Source organism: Balaenoptera musculus, chromosome 10, assembly GCF_009873245.2.
Source record: "Balaenoptera musculus isolate JJ_BM4_2016_0621 chromosome 10, mBalMus1.pri.v3, whole genome shotgun sequence".
Lineage (NCBI taxonomy): Eukaryota > Metazoa > Chordata > Mammalia > Artiodactyla > Balaenopteridae > Balaenoptera > Balaenoptera musculus.
In genome coordinates this window covers 91,035,998-91,047,125 of record NC_045794.1, presented here as the reverse complement: position 1 = coordinate 91,047,125, position 11,128 = coordinate 91,035,998, and positions in this window count along the sequence as shown.

Below are 11,128 nucleotides of genomic sequence, written 5' to 3'. Positions count from 1 at the left end.
TGATAATGCTATCTGTATAACAGTTAGGGCTTTCTAGAGTGTGGAGCCCAGGTGGATGCTTTGACAAAAAAACATTTATAAAATAAGATCATGGCTTTTATTCTAAAGGTAAGTGGGGATGGGGCATGAGTTCCTCAAAATGGAAACTCAGAGCTGAGCAATGGATTGGAGGTGGTCCCGGTAAAGCCACAGTGACTGAAAGCCCATCCCATTCCCACTGGGAAGGAGATGGATGAGGATGGGATGAGAGATGCCATCACAAATTGTAATAGGGAAGAACAAATCTGACTCCATACTGGATCTGTTACTTTAACCTTTGTATTCTATTGCTTTCGCTACAAGTTTATCACTAAAATGATGTTGCCTAAAAGCTTAAATTATACATAATGGCCCATCTCTGGGAACCCAGCCTCCCAGGTGATGAGCCTTAAGCTAAAATACCTTTGTTTAGCTCACAGGAAACATCCTGACCAGGCCCACCTGTGAATGACTGCAGGAAGGAAGAAATTAACACATCCCCTCCAGAGGCTGACCGGAACCAGGAAATGTTTGACTTTTCTCCCTCACCCTTTAGTATAAAAGAAGCCTGAATTCTAACTCAGGCAAGATGGTTCTTTGGGACACTAGTCCACTATCTTCTCAGTCTGCTGGCTTTCCAAATAAAGTCACCATTCCTTACCCTAACGACTCATCTCTCGATTTATTGACCTGTCGTGTGGCGAGCAGTACGAGCTTGGACTCAGTAACAAAACCAACTCAGTTTAGAGTCAAAGAAGTATTGACAGCTTTCAAATAATCTCCCTGCTTAGGATAGGGTAGTCCCAGAATATGATTTAAGAATAGGCTACATAAGGGGATTAAGTAGGTCTTCCAGCACGAATTAGAGAAATGCAGAGGGAAGGGGCAGGGAGACATCACAAAGGGTAAAGCTGGGTTTCTCCACATCTCCTTAACAGAGGCAAAACTGAAAGACAAACGGAGTGATAGAATATTGTTGGAGAAAGTCCCAGAACTGTGCTGACTTTGTTCAGCATTAATTCATGCTAAGTTCAAGGGACCACGCTGCTCATTGGCAATCCACTTATTCATCTCTTGTGGATTCCCCCAAATGCCCTCAACAGCTGTTCATGTCCTATTCTTTTCTGCAAGATTCTCCCTCCTACTCACTGAGCTCCAGCTACCCTGGCCTTCTTTTTGTCCCTCAAACCTACCACATTCTCCTGCTTCATTGCTTTGCACATGCTGTTTCTTCTACTTGGAATATCTTGTCCTCACTCATTGCCTGAATTACTGAATTACTCCTACTTCAGATCTCAGCCTAAATGTCCCTTCCTTGGAAAGATCATCCTGAACTCTAACTTTGGTCCTTTTCCCATTGTCCTATTTTGTTTCCTTTGCAGTATTTCCCTAATTAACAATTAAGTATGTATTTATCCTTGCTTAATGTTTGTCTCTCCAACTAGATCCCACTCTCTGTGAGAGAAGGAACACATACCTTCACATCTGGCACCAGGCTAGAAGAGGAGGCTCTCAAAAAGTCCGGTTAAACACACGAATGTTAAAATAAACTCGAATGTCTTCATTGGAGATATTTTCCACCAGCATTCAGCACATACTTTACCTAGGTTGGGCAGGAAAGAGTTAACTCATTACCACATTAGTCTCAATGGAAGGGTGAATCCAAAGCAACAATTAGGCTAATTGTTAGGCTAATCTGGCTGGCTTTGGGGTGGCTAATCTGATCACCAAATATGTCTTCTTGCGTTCTTCTTATGTTTGGTTGAAGTGGATGATTGTTTTCAAGAGAAGATGCAGTATGTGAATTCTCACAGCCTGCTCCCATTGGGAAGTTGGAGTATATACTTTTCACTAAAATTACAACACCAAGCAAATCCTTCAGCAGCTGATGCTCATAAACAAAGGCCCTATAACCAGGCACAAGAAAATAGTAAGTTGTGATCGTCTCCCTCGTGAGCATGAAATAGCTTTGGTTGGTCACACATTGCCTTTTGCAACTTCTTACAGCACAGTAACATGGAAAAGTGGGCCTCTCAATTGAGTTTTTATTTCTACCAACTATGCAGCTATTGGTGGGGATGGAGAAGCAAACAGTCATGGGTCACCTTTATTGAGCCAGTGGAAGCAGCAGGAGCTTGAATTCATAGATAGACCCTTCCTCTGTTTGAGAAAGTCTAGGTCTCAACTAATGAGGATCTGAAAGGTATAGTCCCCACAGGTAGAGCAGTATAGTGATGCACAGTGAAAGGAAGGGCTGAGAATTGTAGTTTTGCACACCCCTCTTGTTCAGAGTATCGGAGAGCCAGGTGGCAGGAAAAGAGAAGATTCATTCTCAATCCAGCAAGCCCTATGTGACCCAAGTTAGCCAGGGAGGGGACATTGGGCCAGTAGCTATTTGTGCCCATCAATCTCTGCCCAGCTGTAGATCTGGAAAACAGTTCAAAGCTACCACTCTGAGGCTTAAGCTAAGGGAAATCCATCATCAGTGTATTGGTAAACACTGCATGTAGGTGGATTTGTTCTTATTTGAGGATAAACAAGCAGGAAACAACAATTATATGAAGCCAATGAAAGCACTACAGAATAAGGGAGAGGGAAGAACATCCTAAAGATTTAAGGAAAAGGGAATTCTGTCAAAATGATTTACTGTTGGAAATAAAGTAATACTTTAGAACCTGCTTGACATCCATAAAACTGGAGCAGAAAGTCCAAGATGTCAGGACGAAGAAAATGAAGTTAAAGGGGAGACAGATGACATAAATAAGAATTGTAAGGAGAACAAAAAAATGAAATACAAATAGAAAAATTAAAAGGTACAATGAAGCAGTAAAGAACAGAAGTGAACATATGGAAATGTGGATCAGTGCAAGGGAGGACAAACCAAGGTAGCCCTCTCTGAAGGTGTATATCAATGACAGGGTGTTAAAAATAACAAGATGGTGAATGGTATCTGTATTAGATGACACATATAGACAAAAAGTATAGGGAACTAGCCTGCATCTTTATCCACCTCTTCCCCAGCCATTACTCAAGGTTGTGAACAACCTTTCAAAAGCTCCTACAGCTTTGTTTTAGCGGCTCAGAGATGTACCTCCAAATTCATCTCTTAGTCTGTGCTATGATCTTAATTTGTTCTGGTGCTCGCACTTTACAGAGGCAAAATGGCAGAGCGGTTAAGAACACAGACTCTAGAAATAAATTATCTGTGTTTGGATTCCAGTCCTACTCTTACTGTGTAACCTTTGGTAAGTTATCTGACTTCTTTATGTCCTATTTACCTCATCTGTAAACTGGTCATGATGATGATAATACAGGTGTCCCCTGCTATCCGAAAGTAGAGCGTTCCTATGAGACCTTTTGTCAGCCGAAATGGTGTAAAGCGAAGAAGCAATGACCTTAGGACACATCTTGCTAACAGATTCTCAAAATAGAGGGAGATGAAGCCCAGATGCTCACAGGCACAGTTCAAAGCTATGGCGGCTCGATGCAGACATGCTCAGCAGAGTATAGACCTCCGGGAAGGAGCTTGGGTGGGGCCACTCTTACCGCTTGGGGTGCTTGCTGCCTCGGTCAAGGCTCCCTGCAAAACAAATGCTGAATGCTATTTTTGCTTTTCGCCTTTTTTTGTAAAAGCAAAAATTCTCTTCAGATTTCTTTTGGTTAGCGAAAACAGCTACTAATGTAGGTCTTCCATAAAAGAGAGGTGGCGTAAAGTAAACTTCGGAAAAGTGTTATAATAATAACACCCTCATAAGGTTTAGTATGATTAAATGAGCTAATGCATGAAAGTGTTGTGAACAGTACCTAGTGGATTGCAAATCCATGGCAAGTCATTATTCATATTTTCTGCATTGTCCTTGGTTTCCTCTTTTTTAATTTAATTTTTTACTTTGTATTGGAGTATAGTTGATTTACAATGTTGTGTTCGTTTCAGGTGTACAGCAAAGTGATTCAGTTATGCATATACATATATCCATTCTTTTTCAGATTCTTTTCCCACATAGGTTATTACAGAATATTGAGTAGAGTTCCCTGGGCTGTACAGTAGGTCCTTGTTGATTATCTATTTTATATATGGTAGTGTGTATATGTTAATCCCAAACTCCTAATTTATCACTTCCCCCCATGTTTCCCCTTTCATTACCATAAATTTGTTTTCAAAGTCTGAGTCTGTTTCTGGTTTGTAAATAGGTTCATTCATATCATTTTTTTAAGATTCCACATATAAGTGATATCATATGATATTTATCTTTGTCTGATTCACTTAGTATGATAGTCTCTAGGTTCATCCATGTTGGTGAAAATGGCATTATTTCATTCTTTTTTATGGCCGGGTAATATTCCAATTTAGTATGATTAAATGAAGTAATGCATGAAAGTGTTCTGAACAGTGCCTCTCAGATTGCAAATCCATTGCAAATCATTATTCATATCTTTTGCATTGTCCCTTGTTTCTTCCTCTCTGCTCAAACCTGGTTGATATTTCAGGGTTGATACTTCATCTGAGGCTTTCAAGTGACGTTCTGGACTTTGGGCTTTTGGCTCTACTCTCTGGAGCCCATGGAGCTCTTGGATCCCCCCATACCCTGTCGGGGGCTGGTATCCCAGATCCCCACACAGGGGAGTCAGGCTAGAATTATAACTATTTTTTGCAAAGGAAGTGGAATAAATAAGACAGACATAAACATAATTTAGTGAGAAATATGCTCAGATTTACTTTGTAGTGTTAAGTTGGTTAACATGTAGGCATGGGGAAAAGTCAGTATTAGGAAGCTAGTGAGGTGGGTTTTGCAGTATTCCAGGTGAGCTAAGGCAGTAACAATTTGGATGAAGCAGTGGGAATGGATTTGAAGGATATTTTGAGGGTAGGATGGACAAGGATTGGTGACTGAGGAAAAATAGTGGATGAGTCAATGAAAAGTTAAGAATTTAACCCATCACCTTTTAATTTTTCCCCCTCTATCCATTTGGCTGTGAGCCACTAAAAGAACAAGAACTGTCTTTATTTGTATTAAAATTCTCAGTGGTCAGCGTAGTAACTGATACACAGTAGGGATTCAGATACTACTTGTCAAGTAATTCTAGACCCAACTTACCTTTCCAGTTTCTGAGCCCTTAAATAAATGTGTCATCTTAGCCAGTCACACCTTCTTTTTTTTTTTTTTTTTTTTTTAAAGTAGATTAGTGGATGCCAGCGGCTGGGGTGAGGGAGGGATGGGGGTTTGCTGTTTTGTTTTTTTTTTTTAAGTATTTGTTTTTATTTATTTATTTATGGCTGTGTTGGGTCTTTGTTTCTGTGCGAGGGCTTTCTCTAGTTGTGGCAAGCGGGGGCCACTCTTCATCGTGGTGCGCGGGCCTCTCACTATCGCGGCCTCTCATGTTGTGGAGCACAGGCTCCAGGCACGCAGGCTCAGTAGTTGTGGCTCACGGGCCCAGTTGCTCTGCGGCATGTGGGATCTTCCCTGACCAGGGCTCGAACCCGTGTCCCCTGCATTAGTAGGCAGATTCTCAACCACTGCGCCACCAGGGAAGCCCAGTCACACCTTCTGCTTATCATTTTTGCTGCTTCTTAAAGCTTGAAACTCCTTCCTTTTACATATGGTCAACTCTTGCCATATCTTCAGCCCAACAAGAACCTTCTGCTTTTAGACATTTTCCAAAGACTCGATGAACCATGGTAATCTCTTTCTTCCAGAGTCACAGCACTGCTTATCTTTACTGCATCTTTCAAGAATACTCAATGACAACTCTTCATATTTATCTAATATTTGCAAAGTCATTTAACTCTTCACAGTAAATGCTTGTCTCCTGAATTGGATTTGGAGATTCTCAATTCTAGGAACCACATCCATATTTCTTTCTCCCACCTTCCCCACCTCTCCTACCCCGTAGAATGTGTAGCACAGTAGTAATGTGTGAATAGTAGCTACTATTCACATCATCATTCTAAACACTCAGGTTACATTTTTTAACTTCTTAAGTGAGCAATTAAAATAATTATTTAAGATGAGAAATCCCTGACTTTCCAGCAGGACTTGGTAAAACACTGTCAGAAATTGCCCTTGCCTTACTTCTAGGCATGCCCTAATCTCCCATGAGAGAGGAGAATAATTTGATGCTTGGGTTTCGAGTTTAACTGGGACAGCAATGACTGCCCCACCCACACAGAGGTCATCCATCTAAATCCCCTAGTTCTGTGACCATAGCATCCTCAAGTCCAAATGTACAGAAGTAAAAGCCAACGGTCCAATTGCCATGGTGGAGAAAAGAGCTGTTACGGGAACTTGGAGTCATCAGCAGTTCTCAAGTCAGGTTCTTGCCAGAATGTAGATCTTCAAAGGTCAAAGCAAAGGTTCTGGAGGCAGGATCCAGCCCCCATGATAGAAGTACTGGCAGTAACTATGGGGTAGGGGTGAGGATGGTTAAAGGACCAACTAAGCAGGCTGGGTCTCAGGATTTGCTTCAGACTCAGCGGGGGATTGGAGTGTTAAGTAGATCCTCAGGCAAAGTGAAGTTGTGGTTCAGTAGACCAAGCACGGATGATGGGTATTAGATGAAGTGTGAGAATTGCGGGTTAATGCTCATGAGGCATCTAGGTCTCTGTTCATGCCAAGCATAAAATAGCAAATGATTCCCAATCCAAATTTCACTCTTGGGAAGAGAGGGAGTGCCTTGTACTTTTCCAGGATCAGCCGTCATTGCATCCAGGAATAGGGAGGAAGAGAATTGCTGAGTCTGAGTCTTTGGACAGGAGGCCTTTTTGTCTATATTGGTAAGGATTTTTTTGGTTCCAAGTAAGAGAAATAACTAAAATTTACACAGGTAAATTTATTGGCTCATGTAAATGAGGAATTCAGAGTGAGGATAAGTTTCAGGGCTGGTCCTATTCAGTGGCTCAGTGGCGTCATCAAGGGTCCTAGAGCAGGCACTATTAATTTGTACACAAGAGCCACTTCCTCTCCTGCTTTGTTAACAAAACCCAACAATGTTCAATTTCCAGAAGGTGAATCATGATTAGTGTAAGTCAATCCTAAGGGGGAAGTATAGTAAAAGAAAAAGTGCTTTCTGCCTGCCTTTTTCTTTCTGCTTTGGATGCTGGTTTGAGAGCATGATGTTTGGAGCTACCACAGCCATCTTGTGACCATGAGGCAACACATAAAGCCAATATGCAGCCGATGGCAGAGTAGTAGACTGGATATAAAGATCCTGGGTCCTTGATGAAACCACTGAGCTGCTGCACTAAACCTGGACTTGCCTAGCTTGAGATTTCTCATTATGTGAGATCATTATTTAAAGTCCTATGAGCTGGGTATTCTGCTACTGGCAGCTCAAAGGAATCCTAACTGATATATATTGGGTTTTCTGTCTTTCTGTGCTCTGCTGTTCTCCGTGTCAGTTTTACCCTTTGTGGCAGCAAAATGACTGCAGCTTTGTGTCTGTGGACCACGTGGTCCAGAGGTGAAAGAACACTTTCAGTAGTCCAGCATCCCAAAGGCCTGAGAGTCACCTTGACTGGACCAGCTTAGGTTGTCTACTCAGCCTTGCACCAATGATGGTAGTCAGGAGTATGGAATGCATTGATGAGCTTATGCTATTCAGGGTCTGCTCCTGGAATGAGAGACAGGTCAGGTTCAAAACAAAATCTGGATTCTTTCAGCAAATGCTGTCAGGACCTTGTTCATCTCCCCTAGACCCACCTTGGGGATCACCTTCATCTTTGATGGACAGCTTCCGTATACACTAAAGGTTTCCTACCTTAAGCACCTGTAACTCTCTGCTGTGGGTGTTGTCTGGCCAGGGGAGCATGGTAGAACTACTAGGAACTGACCAATTTCCAGAAGCAACCCTCAAAAAAGAAGGGATTTGGTGGGTAAATACTCCTCTAGGTTTCTTGGCCCTTAATGGGACAATTTCAAGTTATTTTCTATACCTGCCCCATCCAACACAGTAGCCACGTGCGGCTATTTAAATGTAAATCAATTAACATTAGATAAAAGAAAAGATTCAGTGTCTAAGTCACACTAGCCTCATTTCAAGTGCACAATAGTCACAGGTAGCTAGTGGCTGCCATATTGGACAGGGCAAATATATAACATTTCCATCACAGAGAAGTTGTTTTTGTTTTTTTGTTTTTTGGACAATGGCATTCTACACAATCTCTTAGGGGGTCCTTATCAGAAGAGCACCCATTGACCATTTATTAATTCATCCCTTGTTGGTCTTCCTCCCTTTCCTATTTCATTTCCTCACTCTCACTGAAGTTTCCAAATAAATCTCTTGCCCCCAAGTCCTTGTCTCAGGGTTTACTTTTTGGGGACCCCTACTAACACAATACCCTCAGGATGAGAAAGGGGATATAGGAGGTGGTTGACTACCGACAAGTGTCCTCCACAGCCTTGCTACTCAAAGTGTGGTCCATGGACAGGAACTTGTTGGCAAAGCAGAATCTCAGGCCCCACTCCAGGCCTGCTGAATCAGTATTGGCCTTTTAATAAGATTCCCAGGTGATGTGTACGCACATTGAGGTTTGAGATGTCCTGATCTATGAGTCCCTTAGATAGAGAGAGCAGGAAAAAAGCAAGATCTGATAAAATATAGCCACACAACTATGACAGCCATTTAAACAGAAGTTTTTTGCCTAAAAGCCCCAAAAGGAATAAGCCATCATCTTTTATTTCAGGACTTCGATGTCTTTACCAATGTTTGAATTTTTTTTTTTCATTTTTGTTTTGAGGGTCTTGTGATCCAGTGGCTTGAGGTCCCCTTATCTTTATGGGGGCCATGATCTCAGGAGAAAAGCTCACTCTGTCCTCTAAATTGATCTCTTTAGCACTGATGTTTCCTTCCTGTCTGCAGAGGGGCTTTGGGTCCCCAGTTGAGCATTTTGTCATAAGGTGATCAGGGTGCTATATACCTGGTAAGGTTTTCCTCTGATGGACTTTCACAGTCAGTGAGTGAATAAACTCTCTCTCCTAAAGACAGTGGGATTCTCCATCTAGAACCAAATTTGTTCTAATTAGCTGGCTCTGAGGTTTTCAGTGGCAAGTTTTCTGGATGTTAATAATGCTATTTTGAGAATACCTGTACCTTGCCTGCTTGATGAACACGATGATGGGAACATAAACTACTTTTTTTTCCACTCGGAAAGACTTCATCCCCATTCTCTGTCTCATGTCTCAATTCTAGACTTGCTTTGTTTTTAGTTAAATTATGTTCAAATCACATTTCCATTAGTGTTAATTTGGTGGCTTTTGCAACATTCTTTAATTCTTCAGCTAGCAAGTAGCTTGTTCCCTGCTTAGCCCTGATGGAGGCATTTTGTTCTGCCCAGGAATGTCTTTTGATTATTGGCCTCAATGACAGAGAAGAGTTTCACACCCAGTGCTTAAATTTACATCTGAAATGTGTCTGGATATGACATCTTTTGTAGATATTTCTGCAGTATTGGTTAAAGGATAATTAGGTTTCTCCATATCTGTGCAACCTGAGTGCTGTTTGATTCTTGACCCTCATAAAAGACAGCTTAACCTTATTTACTGATAAGATGTGGGAAATATATTATGTGACGGCTAAGGATTTGGAAACTCTGAGAATTTGATTGCTAGATATTGAAGTTTACAAAAAATTGGGGGCAAATTTATGTATGGTCAGGGCTGATATTCAGTTGTTTTGACAAACATTACTTGTTAAAATATTGAAATCCTTCCATATTGGCTGTTAAATGTCCCCTCCCCCACCCCACCATTCCAGCTCTACCCTGCCTGTCACCCCAGCTGCCACTGCCCTCCCCAAGGAATCCCCCCCCCCCAACCCCGTCCTCCCACCTCCACCTTCTCACCAGAACCTACACTAAAGATTTAATACCTGGCCTACCAGGTGCTTCTGATCTTGAGGAGACAGCAGTGAGTGGAGGCTTGCAGCAAGATCTTAGTTCCCTGCCCAGAAATTGAATCTGGGTAGCCTGGGTGAAAACCAGGAATCCTAGCCACTAGACCAGCAAGGAAGGGCTAGAGGCTAGAAGCAAAGTTCCCCTGGCTCTTGCCCCGTTTGAAAGCAAGAATATCTAAAGGAGGCAAAAACTGTAAAAACAGGTACAAAGTTTATTATTTGAGACACAGCACAATAAGTGGGAGAGCACACAGAGAAACAGTTTATTTAAGGCAGAAGCAAGGCAGAGATACACAGCCGGAGAGAAAAGGGTGTGGGCATCTTCTCTAATGAGGCGGAGAGCCCCAGAGAGGTGATCAAATCACTTATATAGAGCAGTTCTTCTGGGTCTTTGTTTGCCTTTGGCCAATTATCTCACTTCTTTTTCCACACCTGACCTGTCCTAGGTTCCTCTCTGACATGCATGCACATCTTTTAGCCAAGATGGATTCTAGTGCAGAGGCCTATGGGAAGGTTGACAATACCCATTATGGGGTGACACCCCCTGCCTTTGGACCCCCAAGGAGACTTTCTGCGCATGTGTAGTCAGGGAGGTCTCCTTGACCTCAAGAATGAGAAATATGTGGTCTCTTTATCTTTTATCCAAGCAGGACTCAGCTCCTCCTTGCTCCTGCCATCATCTTTATCTTGGAGTATCTGTCCACAGGGGACAGATTCCAGCCGCTCAGCCTGGGGCCCATCTATCTCCTGCTTCACTTCCAGGACTCTGGTCTATTGCTAGTGCCCCTATGGTTGGCTTACTTCCCATAAGTTGTTTGGTGGATGCCCTGCTGCATAGGTTGCTTAAAAACTTTTCATGTCACCCCTGTGAGGATGCGTTCATCTTGCTACCTAGCACTTGAAGAACATTCAAAACATTCAGAAAACAGCCCTAAAATCTTAGAAGGGAGGTTCTATTTGGAATAGTAAAAATAATTGGGTTGACTTAAAGATGGTGACAGTATCTGGCCACTTTAATCTCAATTAATGCAATATTCCTTTTTCTGTTGTATATCTTGGAAGCGAGAAGGGTGGGGTGACTAAACTCTTGACTCATGAGTCAAAATGGGACTCTGGTCTTTTAAGGCTTAATGCCCGATTTGCCTCCAAACTTTGCACCATGCTCTTAACTTGTTTTTAGATTCCAGTTTCATTAGTACCCAGAAAATGAGACTTGGAAAAA